This window comes from Lissotriton vulgaris, chromosome 8 (assembly GCF_964263255.1).
Source record: "Lissotriton vulgaris chromosome 8, aLisVul1.2, whole genome shotgun sequence".
Taxonomy (NCBI): domain Eukaryota; kingdom Metazoa; phylum Chordata; class Amphibia; order Caudata; family Salamandridae; genus Lissotriton; species Lissotriton vulgaris.
The window spans coordinates 1,420,261,594-1,420,281,758 of record NC_141696.1 but is presented as its reverse complement, the minus strand read 5'-3'; the positions used below and the strand labels follow the sequence as shown (position 1 = coordinate 1,420,281,758).

The 20,165-nt window shown below is 45.7% G+C and overlaps 1 protein-coding gene across 1 annotated transcript in view; it reads left to right on the top strand.

Annotated features, from left to right (window-relative positions):
- Nucleotides 1-20,165, top strand: part of C2CD2 (C2 calcium dependent domain containing 2) — a 417,550-nt gene that overhangs the window by 324,507 nt on the left and 72,878 nt on the right. The window lies entirely within an intron of this gene.

The following is a 20,165-nucleotide window of genomic DNA, read 5'->3' as shown; positions in this document are numbered from 1 at the left end:
GATCGGGCTGTTGAATGTCTGGAAGTCCGGTTCTCGTCGGGCTCTGTGCTCGGGCTCCGGCGGGAGCGTCGACAAAGCAAGCCGTTGATCGCTGGATGGTGCCTGCTTGTGCAGGGTGGTCATTCTTCAGTCGTCGTCTTGCGAAGTAGATCGTCGAAGGTCCAGAGTTTTGTTTCAGAGTTTAAGTCAGGATAATCTAAAGTCTTGGGACTCAGCTCCTACCCATATTCCCAATTCTAGGGCCTGGATTACCTACTAGGTCCCTTCTATGGGTGGGACCAGGGAAGGGGGTGCTTACACCCCTTTCCCTTTGTCCAGTTTCGCACCAGAGCTGGGGCTGGAGTGCCCCAGCACCGATTTGAACTGGACTATGCATGGGACACCTTGTGTGCCCCAGGCAGTGTCTCCTTTCTTTCAGCCCTCCCTGCCCTAATACACAAGAGCCTGTCTGGGGTGGTACTAGCACCTCCCAAGACAGGAAACCTATTGTCCAAGCCTCCCTCGCTGGAAGGACTCCCAGCAGCAGTAGGTCAGACTTGTGTCTGTGGCAGCAGCATCCATTTTGGGATGCTGAGGCTCTGGTTAACTTTAAACGGGTTCAGTAGGAACAACATGTCTTCTCCCTCTAGAAGGGTGGAATGCTACCCCCGTCGCCAGAACTGGCGAGGGGGTAGTATTCCAAATCGACATGTTTTGATAAAGCCAAACCAGAGTTAGCATTTAACCGCGAGGTTCATAATGCACTTAAGATTATATGGTGTGGCAATATCCTAGAACAGCTATAAGGACTTGGTTCCGAAAGCTGCAGGCAGGATCAGCTCATGCTAGTGCACCATCTCACATAAAACCAAGCACTCTGCCTCCAGGATTGTTAAGGCCTGCCATAGGAGTGACTTATAGGTATATATGTGTCTAGATATAGGGTTAGATATAGGAATACTATATCTAAGCAAGGGGTGATTACACCACCTTGCCCCAGCTGAGTGATCAGCCAGTTGTGTCAATTTGAGTGGCCAGCCAGGGGTGGCATAATACATGCTGCAGCCCCTGGTAGGCCTTGGGTGCACCTATGCCCTGGGTACCTATAGTACACTGTACAGGGGCTCATAAGGTGACCCAATATCCAATTGTAGATGTACCTAAAGTACATGGAGTCCATTTTACAGAGAGAGCAGATAGCACGGGCCCTAATTAGTAGGATCCCAGGCCAACTAAGTCAAAAACCAGCTAAACACTAGGCAAAAAATCTGGGGTAACCATAGTCGGTATCCACCTTCCTACATTAATTGAGTAACGTTTTGAGAACCTGAGTGTTAATTAATTTTTCCTTCAATTTAGTCCGCCTAGATGTTTCGCTTTTCGATCACCTGGTGTTTGGCCTTTTACAGTGGGCGAGTCTCACTCCTCCAGTCTCACCTACATGTAATAACATGGTAATTGGACTGCATGTGTTTTCCATCTCTGTGGAAGAGGTGTGGCGCAGCGGCCTGGGCGACTGACGTTTGATGCTGGGAATCACGGTTCGATCCCTGGCTCTGGCGGCAGGGGTCTGCCCAGCACCATGTGACTCTGGGCAATAGCTCGCTTAATCTTCCTAACGGCCCCCAGCGCCTTGACACCTTCAGGTAATTGTTTGCGCTTTACAAATACTGGGCATTTACATTTATCTCTGTTTGCCTTTTAAAATAAGGCTGCTGTGACACAGCTAGTTTAAGGGGCACTGGGCAAGTTACATGTGAGCTTATGTGCACACGTGTGGGCTACTCTTGTGGGTCTACTATCATGTGCAGCCCAGTAATTGTGCATGTGGAACCTGACGTAGAAAATACTCTGCAGGGATGAATGTTAACCTGGGGTAGGCCCTATAATAATATTAGTGGGCACTCCTAAAAAGGTCAGTAAGGTTTACGGGATTATATGCAGTATCACTGTACTATACACATACAGGGAAATCTGCTTTAAATTGCAGTTTGGCTCAACTTAGGCCTACACAGTCCAATGAGGTATCAAACTGGGATGAAAGTTGTACACCAAGTTTGAATATGCAGGTTCCAAGAACCTACAAATATAGCTTATTGGTCATCCTGAATTGTATTTCTTTTGTCACCCTGCTGGGCCAAGTTAATTACTCCGAGGGAGAAAAGGCCTCCCAAATCAAAGGGAACAATTCAGTGCTTCACTAAACCCCTGAGAAGGAAAGGGTGAGGAGGAAAATATGTTTAGGGTATTTAGCTGCTACACTGTAGCGGGGTTGGGACAGCCTAGGCCCACTGAACAAAGAACGAAGCCCAGACGTTTGAGCCATCACAGGATGTTCTCCCCTTTGAAGTTTTGGTAGTGATGTGAGCTATGGGTAGAACAGATACCACATGACACATAGGCCACATGATCTCAACAGATTGGATTGCACCGGCATGCTGTGCAGAAGACTCACTGCTGCCCGGATTATCACAAACACCCCGGCCAGATCATCGGCCAAACCCGCTCTCAAACTCCTTCATTGGCTCCCCATAAGGGAGAGAGTCAAATTCAAGGCCTTGTGTCTTGTCCACAAAACCTTGCACAACCAAGGCCCCCCAGTCCTTAGCAATTTTATTACCCCTTACAGAGCCACTAGATCCCTCCGTTCTAACGCGGAAAACCTTATCAATACCCCAAGATTTAGGAAGGTCCGCTCAGGAGGAAGACGCTTCTCGGTACAAGCTGCCCGTCTTTGGAATTCTCTTCCTCATGACCTACGTCTTGAACCACAATATCTGCGGTTCAGGAAACTGTTAAAGACACATCTTTTTCCCTAGTTTTTACGTCCTTCTTTCTTGCGCCTAGCCCCCGGTCCTCGGATTTACTGTTTTTTTAGGGTTCTTTAGCGCTGGGATACCTCCGGGTGACTGCGCGCTTTATAAAAATAAATAATAATAATAATAATAATAATAATAATAAAGGGTTGAGAATGGGATAGAAGGGTGATATGGTATCCTAAGATTGGCCAAGGGTGCCCTATATCTAGAACTTTCCATCCCCACTGTTAAACTCTTGCACAAGGGAGAAAGAGAGCTAGACCCTAGAATTGGACCATGACGGCAGCAACACCATGGACAGCTAGAAAGAAAGCCACCTGATGAACTAAGGCCGCAGCTGAGCCCAGAAACAGTTTGTCTCTGCAGGGCCAGTGAGGCTCCCCCTTCGATGTCCTGAGGACCAGTTGTGGGGGGGGGGTGGAGGTCTGGACTTCTGTGACCCAGCAGGAGGAAAGGCTTATTGGGGACCAGGAAAAGGAGAAAAGCTGGCACATGGAGCTTGTTAAGGAAGCAACGTCTTTTGGAGGCCGAGAGGCCTGATGCAACTGCTCCTTGTGGCTAGAGCCTACCACCGGTAGTAAAATGAGCCAAAGAGCAAGGAAATCGGCCCTGCGGTGCTTGAGATATGCACTTTCAAGGTTTTCCATTATAACATGCCCAAAATCGACTTGCCATGTGTGTGGGCTCCGCTGTTCATTCAGAGCTTTCCTAAAAATTATTATAACTTTCCCGGACCTTGGATGGACATCTGCTAAATTATTAATGGTTGTAAAGATTGCTCAGCAATACTGACATGATCTAACAATAATTCAGTGCTGCATTTGAGTCGCATGTACTGTCAACCCTGACACGCTTCCAGCTTGCCTCCAGTTTTTTCTTTTTTACTTCACCTTCTTGCTGGACCTCTGCTCCATGTAGAGGCGCATTCTTTTCTCAAGTTCCTCATTAAGGCTGAATGATCGAATATTCAGGGTCTCTCAAGTTATCGTATTCAACCACAATGTGTTTTTTCCTTAAGAAACTACAATCTGCGTTTGTATGAATATTCTTGATTGCAGCAGTCCGCTTTCAGTGATTTTCACACTTTACAGTTTGATTGTTGCAGCGAGTTGCAGCTACAAGCAGATCACAACATTCTTCAGCGACTTGTAGATTGTGGATTCTGATTAAGAATGTTTCAGATATCTCCATGTATGTTAATGTTCACTGGCACAAAAGAGCTTGCCAGCAATGCTTCTCAGGCAGAGGTTCTAGCATACGGGCAAAATGTTGTGGGGTTTTTTCTTCCTCATCACCACAATTCTCCAGGGCCTGTTGGTGCCTGACTGAGGTATATCGAGAGCCCACATTACACAGATTTATAAATGGAGACCCTTTACTGTTCCTAAATTGATGAGCGGTATGATGGAATAATCAGCTGACTTTACCTATTACTCTAGCCATTCAGTTAGCTGTTGCCAAGACTGTGTTCATCTACTTTGAAAAACTGTCCTCGTACAAAATATTAATTCTCCATACCTCCTTTGGCCAGTCCTTAACGTCAGACATGGCCAAATCCACCCACTTCTTACATAAATGCCTGGCAATCACCATTAAATAAAATATTAGCCTCCTCTCATTAGCTTTCAGCTTCATCATAATCTCAATACCCACACCAGACACAGTAGCTGGGCTTACCTCCAGGCTTTGGCTAATCACGTCTGATATAAGTTTACTTACTGCTTTCTAAAAGGACAAAGGTCAGTGCAAGTGGTGAACATACACACATCGTCGACCACTGGAGCAACACATTTCTTACAGCTCGGCTTACTGCCTTTTACCCTCTTCCTCATCTTTTTCGGGGTCAAATATACTCTAGGGAGAGTAAACCGATGGTTCTTTTTAAGGGTAGATGGGATAACTGTAGTATAAAGTGTGTTTAAAGATAGTTGTAATAACAATTTCAGCTCTGTATCTGGCAAGTATCCTTCACCTACTCGATACATAGCAGGTCTCTCTTTATCTACTGCATCGCACAGATAACAGTACCATCTTACCCACCTCCACCTTAAAATTTACTGAGTGAGTGAAGCCCTTCCAAGGAAGCCCTATTTTCATACTTATCTCTTTTTGTGTGAGTTCCAAGAGGAGATCTGATTATATTTAAACCTGGAAAGGTTCCCCTTTAGATGCTGTATGTAATAAATCCCAGGATATTTAGCCATTAACTCTAATTATATTTTTCCATTGATTGATATACGCCAGTGGCTGGCTCAAAGCATCTTACAGGCACTTTGAGGTGCCAGGTGAGTCCCAAATTGGAGCAGACTCATTATAATGAGTCCTACATCTGAGCTGCACACATGCCTATAGTCTAACGGCTGACTCCAATACCTTAGTCTTTATTTTCTTTAAGAACTTGGGAGATCTGAACTTATGGAGAAAATCGCTATTTACCTTCAATGAGGAGGCCATTTCCATCGCCAGCTTTCCTCTATCGGATTGATCTGAATTTGTCCAATAGCATCGTAAATGACTTGATTTGATATGCCAAGCAATATATTTGCAACTCCTAGCACTGAAGCCCTACCTTCTCTAATTTACACCTTAATTTCTTCTAAGCAATTCTTGGAGCTTTAAAAGCCAAAACAAAGTTGTTAATGCTCAATTGCAACTTCTGAAGCCCATTGGAATTGAACTCTAACTGCACATGTTACCTCCACTAAGATGGTGTACTCTGGAAGATGGAACAGACTTGTCACATGATGCGCTGATAACTATATATATCCTTTGTTGGAAGTCCTTTGTGTTGCATTCTTACAAGCACAACAGGGTTGCATGGTGGTCACCATTAAGGGATACTTAGTGGCCTTTTCTCCATTACTCTGGCTTCCACACAAGCCTTTGCTGTTTAAATGTCCCTTTGTCTGTAGAATGTATTTCCTACTACCCTATTAGTTATTCCGTAATTGTAGCTGAACATGGTTCAACGTTTTTGTTGGTATCTTCTTTTGTATCCCTTCACAGCTGGAAGTTGTTATTGTTGATATTGGAAATTATTTTTCTTGGGTAGCAGTTACCTCGGCCAGCATGTCAATGAGTTACAAGCACTTGGCATCTAAACCCCCCTCCAACTCCTCACCCCCGCCCAATCTACATGCTTTTACTTAAACAAGTGGGCCCACTAACCAGAGCAGCTTCCCTGTCAACGCCTTTCTATTTAGGGCAGTCCGTTACGTTTACTTCTTTTTATTCCCTGCAACATCTCACTAACGAGAAGGAGCTTCACAGTCTGGTCCTCTACTTCATATACCACAACAAAGAGATTAGATCTGACAGACAGCTCTTCATAGGTTACACAGGTACAGGAAGGTCAAGCGGTCCAAAAGACAACTTTGTCTCAGTGGATTATCTGCTAAGCACTTGCTTTGAAATAAATGACAGCTGGAATCCGGATCTATTCCACCAGGACAAAACCTTCAACTTCAGCCTTGGCAAGGGGTATCCCAGTGACAGAGATTTGTTGGACAGCGACTTGGGCTTTCCATAACACCTTACTAAGCATGATTGCTTTGACAAACAGGTGAAGCAGAGTGGCTGCTTTGCTTACTCAGTAATACACAATTTCCTTGTCTAACTATTCCTTCTGACCCACCACCTGGTAGGGTACTGCTTAGAAATCCATTTGAAAGGTGAGAAATCTGCAGGTTGAAGAAAGTTACTTTCCATTGGTGGAAACTTGATTTATCTGCAAATTCCTTACAAGTACCACCCGCCTTCCTGTTTGAAGAATGGCCATAGACCAGAATTTGTTATTTAAAAAGGTTCCAAGTTAACATTTCGTACTGCACCTTCGCCATTTGATGTCCTTCTCATACTCGCGGTGACCTACTGGATTGAACGTGTGTGGCGCAGAGCAGCTCCTTGCACCACAATCTACCCCCACTGCAACGGAGGCTGCCCGGAGTGCTGACCGTCCCGAGCCTCCATGTGAAGACGAGCCTGCGCTACTGACTGTGGCTGATACTCCATACATGTATGTTGAATGGTCATGCTGGTGCGCTGGGGCCTTACACCTGTGATGGGATTCCAGGGTGTATGATTGCCATCATAGGCTACTGCATACAGCGACATAGGACTTGTGACCTCACGCCAAAAAGCGAATACATTGGGTCTGTTTCCACTATATGCTGATTTCTCGCAGCCGAGGAGCCGTGCAGTGTATGGTCAGCCCTTACAACTAGGGTTCTGAAGCGAGCTCTTTCTGGGCAGCGGACTGCTACGCGCCTGGATACCAAATAGTGGCTACCTGTCATTGTGATACCTCTATACTGGCTGTGGTGTGCCCACGAGGTCTTGGGACTAGCAGCAGGATGGTGAGACATGACACTCGTCAACCGAAGCGGTCATTCGAAGCTGGGAAAAAAAATTCGAAAGCTAATTCGGCGGCTGCTGAGAAAATCACTGGTGAAATGGCGGGGGCAGTGAAGCATCCGCGGAATTGGATATGTGACAGCTTTTGCAAGAAATGAGACAGGGGTACGCCACAGTGGTTGACAAAGTAGACAGAATGTCTTCTAGAATGGATGCCATAGTCCACAAAGTAGACCAGCATGAAGAGAGGCTAGCGGAAACTGAAAGACGCATTTCGGACAACGACGATACCACTGCAAGACACACAACACAACTAACGCATATGGCAACCTGCTCCGACCCATAGCTGCGAAAAACGAAGATTTGGAAGCTCGCAGTCGGCGTAATAACATACGTGTTACGGGAATACCAGAATCTACAGACACAGGCCGGATGGAGGAATACATAGAGAAACTACTCCTGACATCCATAGGAGCTGAGGCCTTCTCCGCGCAATTTATTGTGGAGCGAGGGCATAGGTCCTTGGGGCCTATACCGAAACCCGGGACCCCGCTGAGGCCTATCATTGCGAGGCTGCTAAATTACAGGGACCGCGATGTGGCACTGAGGACAGCGCGTACCAAACAACACTTGACATATAACGGAGTGAATTTCTCAATTTTTCTGGATTTTACCCCACTGGTACAAGAAGAAAGGCGCAAGTTCCTGGGCGTAAAAAAGAAGCTGCGGGACGCACAAGTCGATTACGCGCTGCTATACCCTGCACGTTTGCGGGTGACTCACCAAGGGAAACAACGTTTCTTTACAAATCCGCAACAGGTGGAGGACTATCTACGAACACTGAGGAAGTCGCAGCGTGGAGCGAACAATCGTGATCCTGGGTGCTGCGAGAGACACGGATGAGGAAGCTTGATAAGGAACTCTAACTGCATGTGCGGCCTCCAGAACTCACCTGATAGCTCACACAAACTGATGCAAAGCTGAAGAGGTGGGGGACTATACAAAGAGGACTATCCGAGGAAAGCATGATTACCCAGTGGTAATGTATCCCAGGGCCCACTATCCCTCCTCGGGCCTGGTCTTGGGTCAGGACAGTTTCGAAGCTTGAGGAGGAGGAGGTGGTGGTTGTATTGCACTCTAGTAGATCCCCCAGCGGGCGAACCCCAATGTTGAAATATGTCACTCGGGGTCTGTTGGTTAATGTTTGGGGGGTGGAAAGGGTGTGTGGGCTGTTGGTGGGGATTGTGGGGAGGGGTATAGTTCCTGGCAAGTTGGGAATGCTTCAGTGGGTGGAGGATGGACAGAGGAAGGGCTGGAGGGTGGCGGTAGGGGATGTTTGTTTGACACAGTACAGGAATTTGAAAGTTGGGCAGAAGCTGTCTGATTGGTGTCGTTTGCATATTGAAGTAACTCATTGGTACGAGTGTTGGGGTGATACATGGATGGAAGGAATGACATTTTGGCCATGGTTCATGCTGCACAAATGGCTTGCCTCTTCTAGTGATGGGTGAGAGAGCGGCTTCTAAAATTACAATACTTTCTTGGAACATCAGGGGGCTTAAAGATGCTAGAAAATGCAGGCAGGTATTAGCATACTTAGATAGACATGGTGCTGATGTGGTAATGCTACAAGAGACTCACACACCACCGCGCACTAACCCCTCTTTTGCCTCCAGGTGGGCAGGGCTCCGTGTCTTTTCCAGTTACTCCTCTTATGCTAGAGGCGCAGCCATACTGTTGAGACGTACGGTACCTTTTACACTATTAGGACAACTGACGGATATGGCTGGCCGATACGTGCTGATATGGGGAGACTGGAAGGTAGCACTGGAACCATAGTTAATTGCTATGCACCAAATGTGGATACTCCAGAATTATTTACGATGCTATTGCGGAAAATACTAGACGCCGGATTAAGACAAATACAATCGGTGGTGGTGACTTTAATGTGGCAATAATACCAGCTATGGATAGAGCGGACGGGCAGGCACACTACCATCCTAGGATGAGAGAGACGCTTCAGGGTAGACTGGAAGAGGGGCAGCTGATAGATAGTTGGAGACACATGCATCCCGCGCAGCAGGAGGGCACACACTTCACATCATACACAAGCTCATGGGCGCGCCTTGACTATTGCTTCTTGACCAGAGAAATGGCTCTTGGGGTGACTGTGGCTAGGCACTTGGCCAGAACCCATTCGGATCATTGCCCCGTGTTAATCACACTGACTGTGCCCGGATATGATCGCCCCAGACCTGCTTGGCGCCTGCACCCTACTGCCCTGTTGGACCCCGTATTTAGGACAGAACTAGAAACTGATATAATAGACTTTTTTCCTAGGAATAAGGACACGGTTGATGATGTAGCGATGGTCTGGGAGGCCTTTAAGGTCACCGTTAGGGGGTGGTGTATTGCAAAGAGTTTCGGGGTGCTGCGAGATATACAACGCACAATCCGAAAGCTGGAGGATGAAATGAAGGAGCTAGAGAGCAAAATGCAAGGCACGGATTGGGGAGAGGCACACCGGCAGTTTAGGGTTAAATTGACGGAATACGAGGATGAGACACTTCGCAAAACTAAATTCCGTAGCAAATACTGGATTGCCCGCAGATATGGTGAAGGGGAACGACCAGGGAGGTCGTTAGCGGAAATTATACGCGCAACGCGTAGTACTAATGTAATTATGGAAATCTAAACTACTGATGGAGAGATTCGTAGAGACAATGATACCATTGCGGGCGCCTTTAAAACACATTATGAGCCCCTTTACACCACGCAGGCTTCGGGAGAGGTAGATCTGAATGGATTCCTGGGAGACGTAGCGTTATGCTGGCTAAGTGACATACATAGGAAATTTATGAGTGCGCCCCTGGAACTAGATGAGATTAGGGATGCTATCATGTCATTGAGCAATGGGTAGGCACCTGGCCTAGATGGTATACCGGCAGAATTCTATAAGTGTTTTATAAATATCATGGCTCCGGTCCTTAAGGAAGTATTTGAGGATTCCTTAGAGGGTGGGATATTACCCAGATCAATGCGCGAAGTGTTGATCACGTCCCTACTGAAGCCGGGTAAAGACTCTAGATTTTGTGACTCCTATAGGCCACTGTCGCTAATAAATTGTGATGCGAAAATACTGGCCAAGGTCCATGCCACACGACTGTCCCTGCTCATGACGAGGATTATACTCCCAGACCAGTCGGGGTTTGTCCCATCTAGGGCCACCTCACATAACCTGCACACTCTCTTTTCACTCATACAGATGGTTGCCCCCCATTTTCCTCTCGCTACAGTTTTTCTAGACGCAACTAAGGCGTTTGATTCTGTGGAGTGGCGATACCTCTTTACTGTGTTGCAGAAGATGGGTTTTCCACCTGTGTACATAGCATGGGTGCAACTGCTTTATACTGAGCCTATGGCCAAAATTCTAATAAATGGACACCTGTCGGACCCAATAGTAATAACAAGGGGCACGAGGCAGGGATGCCCACTGTCCCCGCTCCTGTTCGCGATCGCGATTGAGCCACTGGCTTGTCGAATACGACAACTACATCAAGATAGCGCTTTTCGGTATCTGCAGCGTCAGATATCGGTGTCCCTTTATGCTGATGATGCTACGTTGTATGTCGCTGACCCTCAGACTAAGCTAAATGCTTTACTGCAAGAATTTGTGGCCTTTGGTGGACTATCAGGAGTAACAATTAATTGGGGAAAATCGCAATTCTATCCACTAACATCTGCAGTGTCCGACTTTACTTTCGACTACCCAATGGAATGGTGTCACACAGACCTGAAATATCTGGGGATACAAATATCTAGAGATAGGGAGGAGACGCTGAGACAAAACTATGGCACGGCAATCACCAAATTAAGAGCTAGTATCGCGAGATGGATTGCCCTTCCGCTGTCAATGGCTGGCAGAGTGTCACTTACTAAGATGGTTATTCTGCCTCGTTTTTTATATTACTTCCTCAACATCCCGTATTACCCGGGGGCCTATTTCTTTAAAACATTACGTACAAAATTGATCAGGTTGGTCGGGGGGGGAGGGAGGGCGACAAATACGATTGAAATGGGCTGTTACAGCACAACCATATAACAAGGGTGGGTTCGACATACCAGACTTTGAAGCATATTACCTTAGCGCGCAAGCCCACTATCTGTTCCATTGGGTAAAACCCACCCCTTTTATGCCTCAAATAGCTGCAGAAGACTGGATAGCTAGACCGTTGCCCCTGACTGAGGTCGTTTACTCTCCTATCAGTGCACTATGGAGATAACTACGATAGATGCATGGCAGAGAATCTCACGCAACCTAGGCGTTACTTTCTTATATGCACCACGTATGCCCCTTACCTATCATCCCAGAGTAGATTTATTGCGCGAAACTGGCTTTCAAAATATATGTCGGCGGCTGAACATACTCACATGGGGAGATCTATTTCTAAATGGTAAATTTCGATCACTTGATCTTTTGTTTGGAAATACCCCACCCACCCCATTAGAGGTCTTCTACTATATCAGATTGCGGGAAGGTATGAAGGCACTGCTTCCTGACTACCCCAAAGAGCCGGAGTGTGGGGGACCACTGCACACTGTACTGAACAGCGCTGACTGAGCACATTTAGTGTCACACATTTATAGAAGCTTGCGGACACACACACCGGAGATAGCGGGGTCATCTAGAGGGCACTGGAGTGAGGACCTAAAAGGGAGGTTACTGATGATCAAAAGGGAATATTGTTGCGATATTACGGGAAACATCACATCTAGCTGCCGCCTTAAAATTATCCATTATAAATTCCTGCATAGGATATACTATACCCCAGCACGCAAATATAGGTTCAATTTGGCGGATAATGACTGCTGCGAAAGATGTAAACGACCTGGAGCTGGCTTCCTCCCATCTATCCTGGGAATGTCCCAAAGTGGAGCAATATTGGGAACAGGTCCATAATGCACTGGAATTAATGTTGGACACTACCCTTACCAAAGACCCATTGATTTTGTTATTAGGGTACACTGCACAGATACCCAGAACCTATAGAAAATTTCTAGATGTTGCTTTGCTACTAGCCAAGCGGCGGATTGCCTGTAGATGGGGGAGGGGGAGGGCCCCGAAGTTCAAAGACTGGCTACTAGATGTGTTGTACTGTCAGGAACAGAATAAGATTTATGCAGAAACTCAACCTATAGCGTCAAGGCCTAAGGACATCTGGGTGCCCTTACAGAATTACATGCTACGAAAACAGACAATGCAGACAGGAAGGGAGACCCCCCTGAGGGCCTAGGATGAGGGATGGCGTGTGACTGTACTGCGATGGACTATGGACGCACTGCTGCGGCATAACTATGTTGGCGATACCCTATAGAGAAGTAATGATGCCAGCATATTGTCTGCCACATTAGTTACCCGTTAAGGGTCCTGTTGTTTTGACATACTGCCATGTATGATAAGTATGCTACCCGCCCCTATATGTTTTATGGAGGATTTCTAAGCGATTGGTAATTATCTGGCCTTGCATGTAACCATGGACTTTAATGACTTGCTTGATAGATGTCGTCACTGTACCTGATGGAAAATGTAAATGTATGGGATGTCTGTGTCTGTATACGGTTTGAAAATGAGAAAAAATAAAGTTTTCAAAAAAAAATTAATACAAAGCACATGGTAACAAACATTTCTTCTGCCACTGGGTATCACCACTAAACCATTTGAGGGATGCAAGATAGACCTTTGTATTTATACTCAGAAATTGTGTTTTGTACGTTAAAGTGAAAAGGAAAGTTGATGTTGCCAAATAGGAATTCGTGTCCTGGGTTGGTAACTCGAAGCTTGACATGGTAACGAGACGAGAACGATTTACATGTGTCTTCATGGGAGAATGGTTCTTCTTGTACTGATAAATGTACTGATAAATGTACAGAACCATGGGCAACTCACATCTATTAATTTACAACATGTTACATTTAAAATCCACATAAAAGGGGCAACATGCATATGAAACCAATTGCGAAAGTTTTTAATCAAATATATTAATTAAATCCGTACAATGTAAAGAAATCTGCATGTTGAATCCCACACATACTTCAATCATGTCCACAGGCGCGCTCGATTCAAACACATGCTAAAAGCAAGTTACACAGACAAAAACAAAATAGAAAAATGTATCAAAAGAAACCATTAAAATGGCACTTACGTCACATTATACAATAATATTATGTTCGAGGCATATGAGCTGCAGATTGTACACTATGCATAGATCGCCATCTGGTGTTGGGCTCGGATGTTTGAATGTTGTTTTTGTCTTAGAAGAAGTCTTGTAGTCGCAAGGTTGGTGACTCCTCCTTCGGTCGACAGTGCGCATGGGAATCGGCTCCATCGGTAGATTGTTTTTGACTTGCTACGCTCCGGGTCTGTGTCGTTATCGAACCCCCTTTCGACACGCAATCACAGTTAACCAACAGTATTGTCTTGATCGGGTACCTTTCGACACACATCCTCGACGACGACCGCTTTGGAAAACTTTGACACCTGTAAACTTCTTTGCCGCTGGGCCTACCCATGCTGGTATGGACGGACGTCGATGGAACGGACTCCTTTTAAGAAAAGTGTCCCCGGTGTCGTGCTAAATTCCCAAACTCTGACCTCCATCCCGTTTGTAATCTATGCCTCTTTCCAGAACATCGAGAGGACAACTGTGAGGCTGGTCTAGCCTTGCAGTCCAAGAAGACACTCCAGGATAGTCTAGCTCGACGCAACGAGATGTCCCGAGGCACAGGTTCCATTCCGGACTTCTTCCATCCAGGTCCCGATAGCCTTCCAGAACCAGATCAGGAAGAACAGGTCCCGGACTCCGAAGTAGATGACTCCGATGCCGAAGATAACGTGGTGGTGGTGGTGGTGGTGGTGGTGGAGGAGGACGTGGTGGTGGTGGAGAAGGACGTGGTGGAGGTGGTGGTGGTGGTGGTGGAGGAGGACGTGGTGGAGGTGGTGGTGGTGGAGGAGGACGTGGTGGAGGTGGTGGTGGTGGAGGAGGACGTGGCGGAGGTGTTGGTGGTGGTGGAGGAGGAGGACGTGGTGGTGGTGGAGGACGTGGTGGAGGTGGTGGTGGTGGAGGAGGACGTGGTGGTGGTGGTGGTGGTGGAGGAGGACGTGGTGGTGGTGGTGGTTGTGGTGGTGGAGGACGTGGTGGAGGACGACGACGACCTGGGACCTGCCTGAAGACACTACCACCTATGAGCCAAAGGAGCACATAGTCTGGGAGTTTTTTAAAATCCCAAGGGGCCTCAAAAATGTTAATGCGCCAAAGGTTACTTGTATGATCTGTGGCACTGTACTTTCAAGGGGGAACCCTGCCAAAAAATATTCTTTTGGCAACACCATGATTCGCCACATGCAATGCCGGCATCCAAACAACTATGCTTCGGCAGAGGTCAGAGAACTGACCAGAAACCCTCCCCAATCTTCTCCCAGCACCTCCCAAAGTAAGCAACCCACTCAATCGGGTCCAGAGACAAGGGAGATTGTCCCAAACATCCAAACCTAGTTTGGAGATTTCAAAATTGTTTGCTAATTTTGTGGAAGGACAATTTCCTATGGTGAGCAAAGCATTAAACTCATCAACCGGGCTGGTGACAACCACAAGTGCCCAAAAAAAACGTAATTTTTTCCAGATTTTTTTTGCTCCAGTTGAGCCGTTTAAAATTCCCTGTTTTTTGTTTGTTCCCATAAAAATAACAAAAAATATATAAAATTGTTCATAAAAGCCAAAAAAAGTAAAAAAGGTTCCAAAAAACGATAAAAAATGTTAAACAACAAAAAGAATAAAAAAACTGTTCTTTTTAGAACTACCTCCAATTTATAAAAACATGCTACATTTTTTTAAAAATCTGTTATTCTTTTTTCCCCATGGTACACTCCCCGGTGCGCGTACCGGGCGCTACCCCCCGCGCAAATCGAAAAAAAAAAATTAGATCTTTTTTTTGCCCCGCTTTTATGGCCCCCACATCAAACCTAGGAGGTCAGGGGGGGTCTACCCTGCCCCCTTTTGGTCATTTCCCCCTTTGTTTTTGCCACCTCTTGTGTCTCGATCCTACCGAGACACAAGATGGCGGCCGCTCCAGACTGTTTGGAATGTTGACAGACACCAGAGAGCCAATCAGCTTTCCGCTCGCAAACTTGCGTAGCGCGCTGGTACGCGCCCTGGTGCGCGTACCGGGGCGCGCTTATAGATATATATATTTTTTTTAACCTAAATTACTCAAAATCCACTGGAGCACATATCTTGAGACATAGCAAAGGCACATCGGGCTACCAGTCCCTACAATTTTGCCAAGTTTGGTGGAAATCCATTCAGCCGTTCGGGCTAAAAGTGAGTCCAACCGCCCTATGGAAATTAACATGGGGAAAACACGTTTTGGGACCCACCTTTTATCTCTGCCCCCGCTTGACGAATCCCCCCAAACTTTCAGGAAAGGAGCGGAGCGCAGCGAGGCAAATTTAAGAAAAATTACAGGCTTCCTCAACCAGCGCCAAAGTTATTCCCAATAGAATGTTGCGGATCCTAACCAATCCTAACTATAACTACCTACTGGCGACCGCCAGTAGGTAATATATATATGTATCAAAATAAATGTATATATGACTGTGTATGCTTGGTATTAATTTGTTTATTGTGGGACCACAATCTCCTAAAACATTACTGTGTAAACTAATGGATCAGGGGGGCGGTTCTTATTTTTGTTGTGCAATTGTAGTTCGAAGATTAACAGAAAATCACAAGTTTTGTTTTATTTTTACACTATTCGATTGTTTGCCTAGGCAATTAATCTGAAGACTTTATTTCCTTTTTTGGTACTCACTCTGCTTATTTTATAGACAATACAATATTTGCGATTTCTGTATATATGCATATATATGGCCACCGGTTAGTTGGTGGAAACTTATTTTGACATTAATGTTATTCTTTTCCTTAAAGTCTTACTATGGTACACTCAGTGTAATATGTATAATACCAATTTAAAAAGTCAAAGTTCTGTTTAAAAAAATAAATCTATAGAAATACCCATAGAAACAGTACATTTGATACCATTGTCTTGAAACTGGGCTCTCAGGTTTTCCTTGATTTCCGATTCCGAATGGGTTTTCTGTCATAATGACTGCCGATTTGTGTTATTGCATTGATGCAGCTTTGCTATGAAAACTGCATTGAGGACAGCACTCTCAGCACCAATGAACAGCCTTAGCAAGTACCACACATCAGGGTTTAGACTAACAAATTTTAATGCAGGTGACCGCATCAACGCATTGAAATGCATTAGTCACTTTTAATTGGAAGTCCTCCAACTTTATGAAATCATGAGGAATTGCATTTATTTGAACAAAATAAATACAGAATGCTCGGCCATCCGGGCCTGAGGCTCATTTGTTCTGCTATGGTCACAATTTACTAGTTGACATTCTAGATAAAAATAAAGTAACTCTGGGGTGGCCAAGATGCAGATGTCATGTTCATAAAAAATAAAGAAAATTGAAGCTGAGCTCTTGCCTGTCCTCCCAGTGCCACATAAATCCACTGACTAGTGGGGTTGTCAATAAAGAAACTGAAAGCAGGTTCAACCCAGCTTCCCATGGATTTCGGTGCCTTCTGATGTGTTTCCGGGGTGGGGCACGCATGCAAGCCTGGCTGGGCTGCAGTACCGTCACCTTGGGTCACCAGTGTTACACTACAAGCACCCCTCACGGGCAAGGAGCAAACTGCGTGCCGTGTAAGGTGAGCAAAAGTTTGGATTTGTAGAATATATGCAGTCGATTCTTATGGGGTTATCCCTCAGAATGTGCTGCGGTGTGACAGCATGGGAGGAGAAGCGAGTTTGTAATTAAAAGTCCACTTGTTAAGAAACCACTAAGGGCCTTATTACGATGTCATTCGCTGAGCTTCCGACTGCTCATCAGAGACTAACCAACTGTCATCATAGATTTAAAGTCCGACCGCCTAATTACAAAGTGATACGCAAATAAATGATGGATAGAATGCTGAATAAATCATACATTCACCTCAGTCAAGAGATCTAGGTTAAATCCATTGTTATTTTGCTCACCGTGCCACCTCAGTTTAGACCCAGCCATATGCAACTCAGTCTTGACCCTGTGCCTCATAGGAACAGTCCAGACCAAACTGCCAAGCCAGCTCCTCCCTGGACCGGAAACGAGCATCCTGGGACCGGTTTCTGGGTATTACCCATCATCCGCCAGATTAGCTTGAATCCAGTGGCACAGTGAGCAAGGGGCCTACATCTGAGAATACCCATCCCACTTAGGGTGAAAGTGCTAAGCAAACAAATGATGGACGGAATGCTGAATAAATCATACAGTCACCTCCCAGCCAAGAGATTTGGGTTAAATCCATCATTCGTTTGCTCACCATGCCACCCCAGTTTCTGCATTCTGTCCATCAATTGTTCATTTTGCATTTGTCACCCCGAGTGGGACTGGTATGCCCAGACGTGGGTCCCGTGCTCTCCATGCCACTGGAGTCAAGCTCTCCTGGCTGATGAGGGTTGAAACCCCAAAACCGGTCCTAGGATGCTTAGTTCTAGTCCAGGGAGGACCTGGCCTGGCAGTTCGGGCTGGACTGTTCCCATTGGGCACAGGGTCAAGACTGATTTGCATATGGCTGGGTTCAAACTAAGAAAGGCATGGTGAGCGAAAAAAGTATGTATTTAAGCCCAGATCTCTGTTCTGGGGTGAATGTATGACATTGTTCTGCATTCTGTCCATCAGTTGGTCTTTTTGCATAATTACAATGTAGGGGGTCAGAGTTTAAACCAGCCAGTCGTACCGACTAGTTTCCAACGGGCTCAAGGAGCCCGCACATATTTCCCTATGGACTGTCTTTCCACCGTGTGGATTATGTCAGTTTCTGACAGGCTTTTTATGTCGGACTTACTGACATGAAAAGCTTGTTGGAAAGCAAACCATACCACAGCCGCCTCTGGTTGGGAACCTGTGGGGCACCTAAGGTAGCCCCCTGTTAATACCTGCCACGCATTGCAGGGATTAACACAAGCTTCCATTTCTCTATGGGAGCTTGTGCTGCAGCCGGTTTCCGACCGCAGTACAAGCTCCAATAGAGAAATAGAGGCTTGCAAACGCACCATGTGCAGTTGCATCGTAAGTGCGGTGTCGGGACCAGAGACTGGAGGGCGATCGTTCCCTAGATCGCAGTGATGTCAGTTGATGACAACTCCGACCGACATCGAAATGAGCACCTAAGTTCTTTTTGCCTCGAATTATACCTGAAAACCCCAGCGTTACTGCTGAAGCGCCGTGAGTGCTTACTAAAGAGTGTTTATTATAGAAAGTTAACCGACATTTCATCAAAGTGTTGTTGTTTTAATAATGGTACTACACAGGATGTACTTGCAGCATGAATTTTACTAATGTTCATGCATTATTATGGTAATCTGGTTCCATTTGGGGCTTGCATACCAGAATACTCCGGTTCAGCATTGCCTTATGTTGGTTTGTTTTATCGTGTTGGAATCTTGATGATGATCACTTTCATTTTTAGAGGAGCACATTTTGATTTCAGGCATGGTCCCAGAGCCAGTGTACGTTAGCCCCAGGATTTGAAAAAGAGCGGGAGCTTCAGTAGATGCATTACTAAGACACATTACTGATTAAAATATTGCACATTATTAGGGACTTCAGTAGTGGCATTACTAACACACAATGCTCAGTAAAATATTGCACATTATTAGGGACTTCAGTAGTGGCATTACTAACACACAATGCTCAGTAAAATATTGCACATTATTAGGGACTTCAGTAGTGGCATTACTAACACACAATGCTGAGTAAAATATTGCACATTATTAGGGACTTCAGTAGTGGCATTACTAACACACATTACTAATTAAAATATTGCACAATATTTTATTAGCACAGAGCAAAAACCTGTGTATTTCTTTTAATTATTCTACAAACAGTGCACAGTCCTTTTATTAAACTGCATAATCCTTCCCAATGCCTTTCAGGAGCAAAACCAAATCAAACGTCTTGTTTCGTACCACCTCCGCAGCATACACCGTCACACTGAACAAGGGTCTCTGTGCTTGTGGGCGTTTGTCGTGTGTTCCCACGAACTGGAGAAAAGCCCTTTGTAAAGCTTCTGAAGCTTCGCTCTTTTCTTTTCTTTTGGTGGCTGTGGAAGAACAGCCACCAAAATCGGGGTAATTCCTGAAATAAATAAAAAGGCTCAAGGCTGAGCGGCTATATCTACACATTGCAATGTTCTGTTTTCCCCAGCTGAGTTTTGTTATCCTTCTTTTGCTAAAAAGGGTTAGCTCGGGTTAAAATGCAATCTTATTTGTAAAGCCAACCCCAACCACTGTGGTATGTTTTAAATCCCGAGTTCGTCCTCCTCCAGACCAGACAGTGTTATCATATACTGCCTGTTAGAACGGATGACTTGTGATACTCATTCCCACGCTTCGCAATCCTCATTGTGCTATACAACATTTCCTAGAATGAATTACCCACGAAAGATTCATTGTCTTTGTCTTTGTCTTTGTCTTTGTCTTTGTCTTTGTCTTTGTCTTGTGTGTGTGTGTGTGTGTGTGTGTGTGTGTGTGTGTGTGTGTGTGTGTGTGTGTGTGTGTGTGTGTGTGTGTGTGTGTGTGTGTGTGTGTGTGTGTGTGTGTGTGTGTGTGTGTGTGTGTGTGTGTGTGTGTGTGTGTGTGTGTGTGTGTGTGTGTGTGTGTGTGTGTGTGTGTGTGTGTGTGTGTGTGTGTGTGTGTGTGTGTGTGTGGTAAAGTGCTGTGACACTCTGCACTGGTATGAGCAAAGCTATAAAACAAACGAAATGCAGTGAGATGGAGCTAATAAGAGATGAGGGGCACTGATAGAGGGAGGTAAGAAGGGAATCCGTGAAAATTGGAGGTCCAAGTAGGAGCCAAAAACCTTGTTGCACTAATGCCGGCTCTGAAAGAGTGAGTCGGTGATGT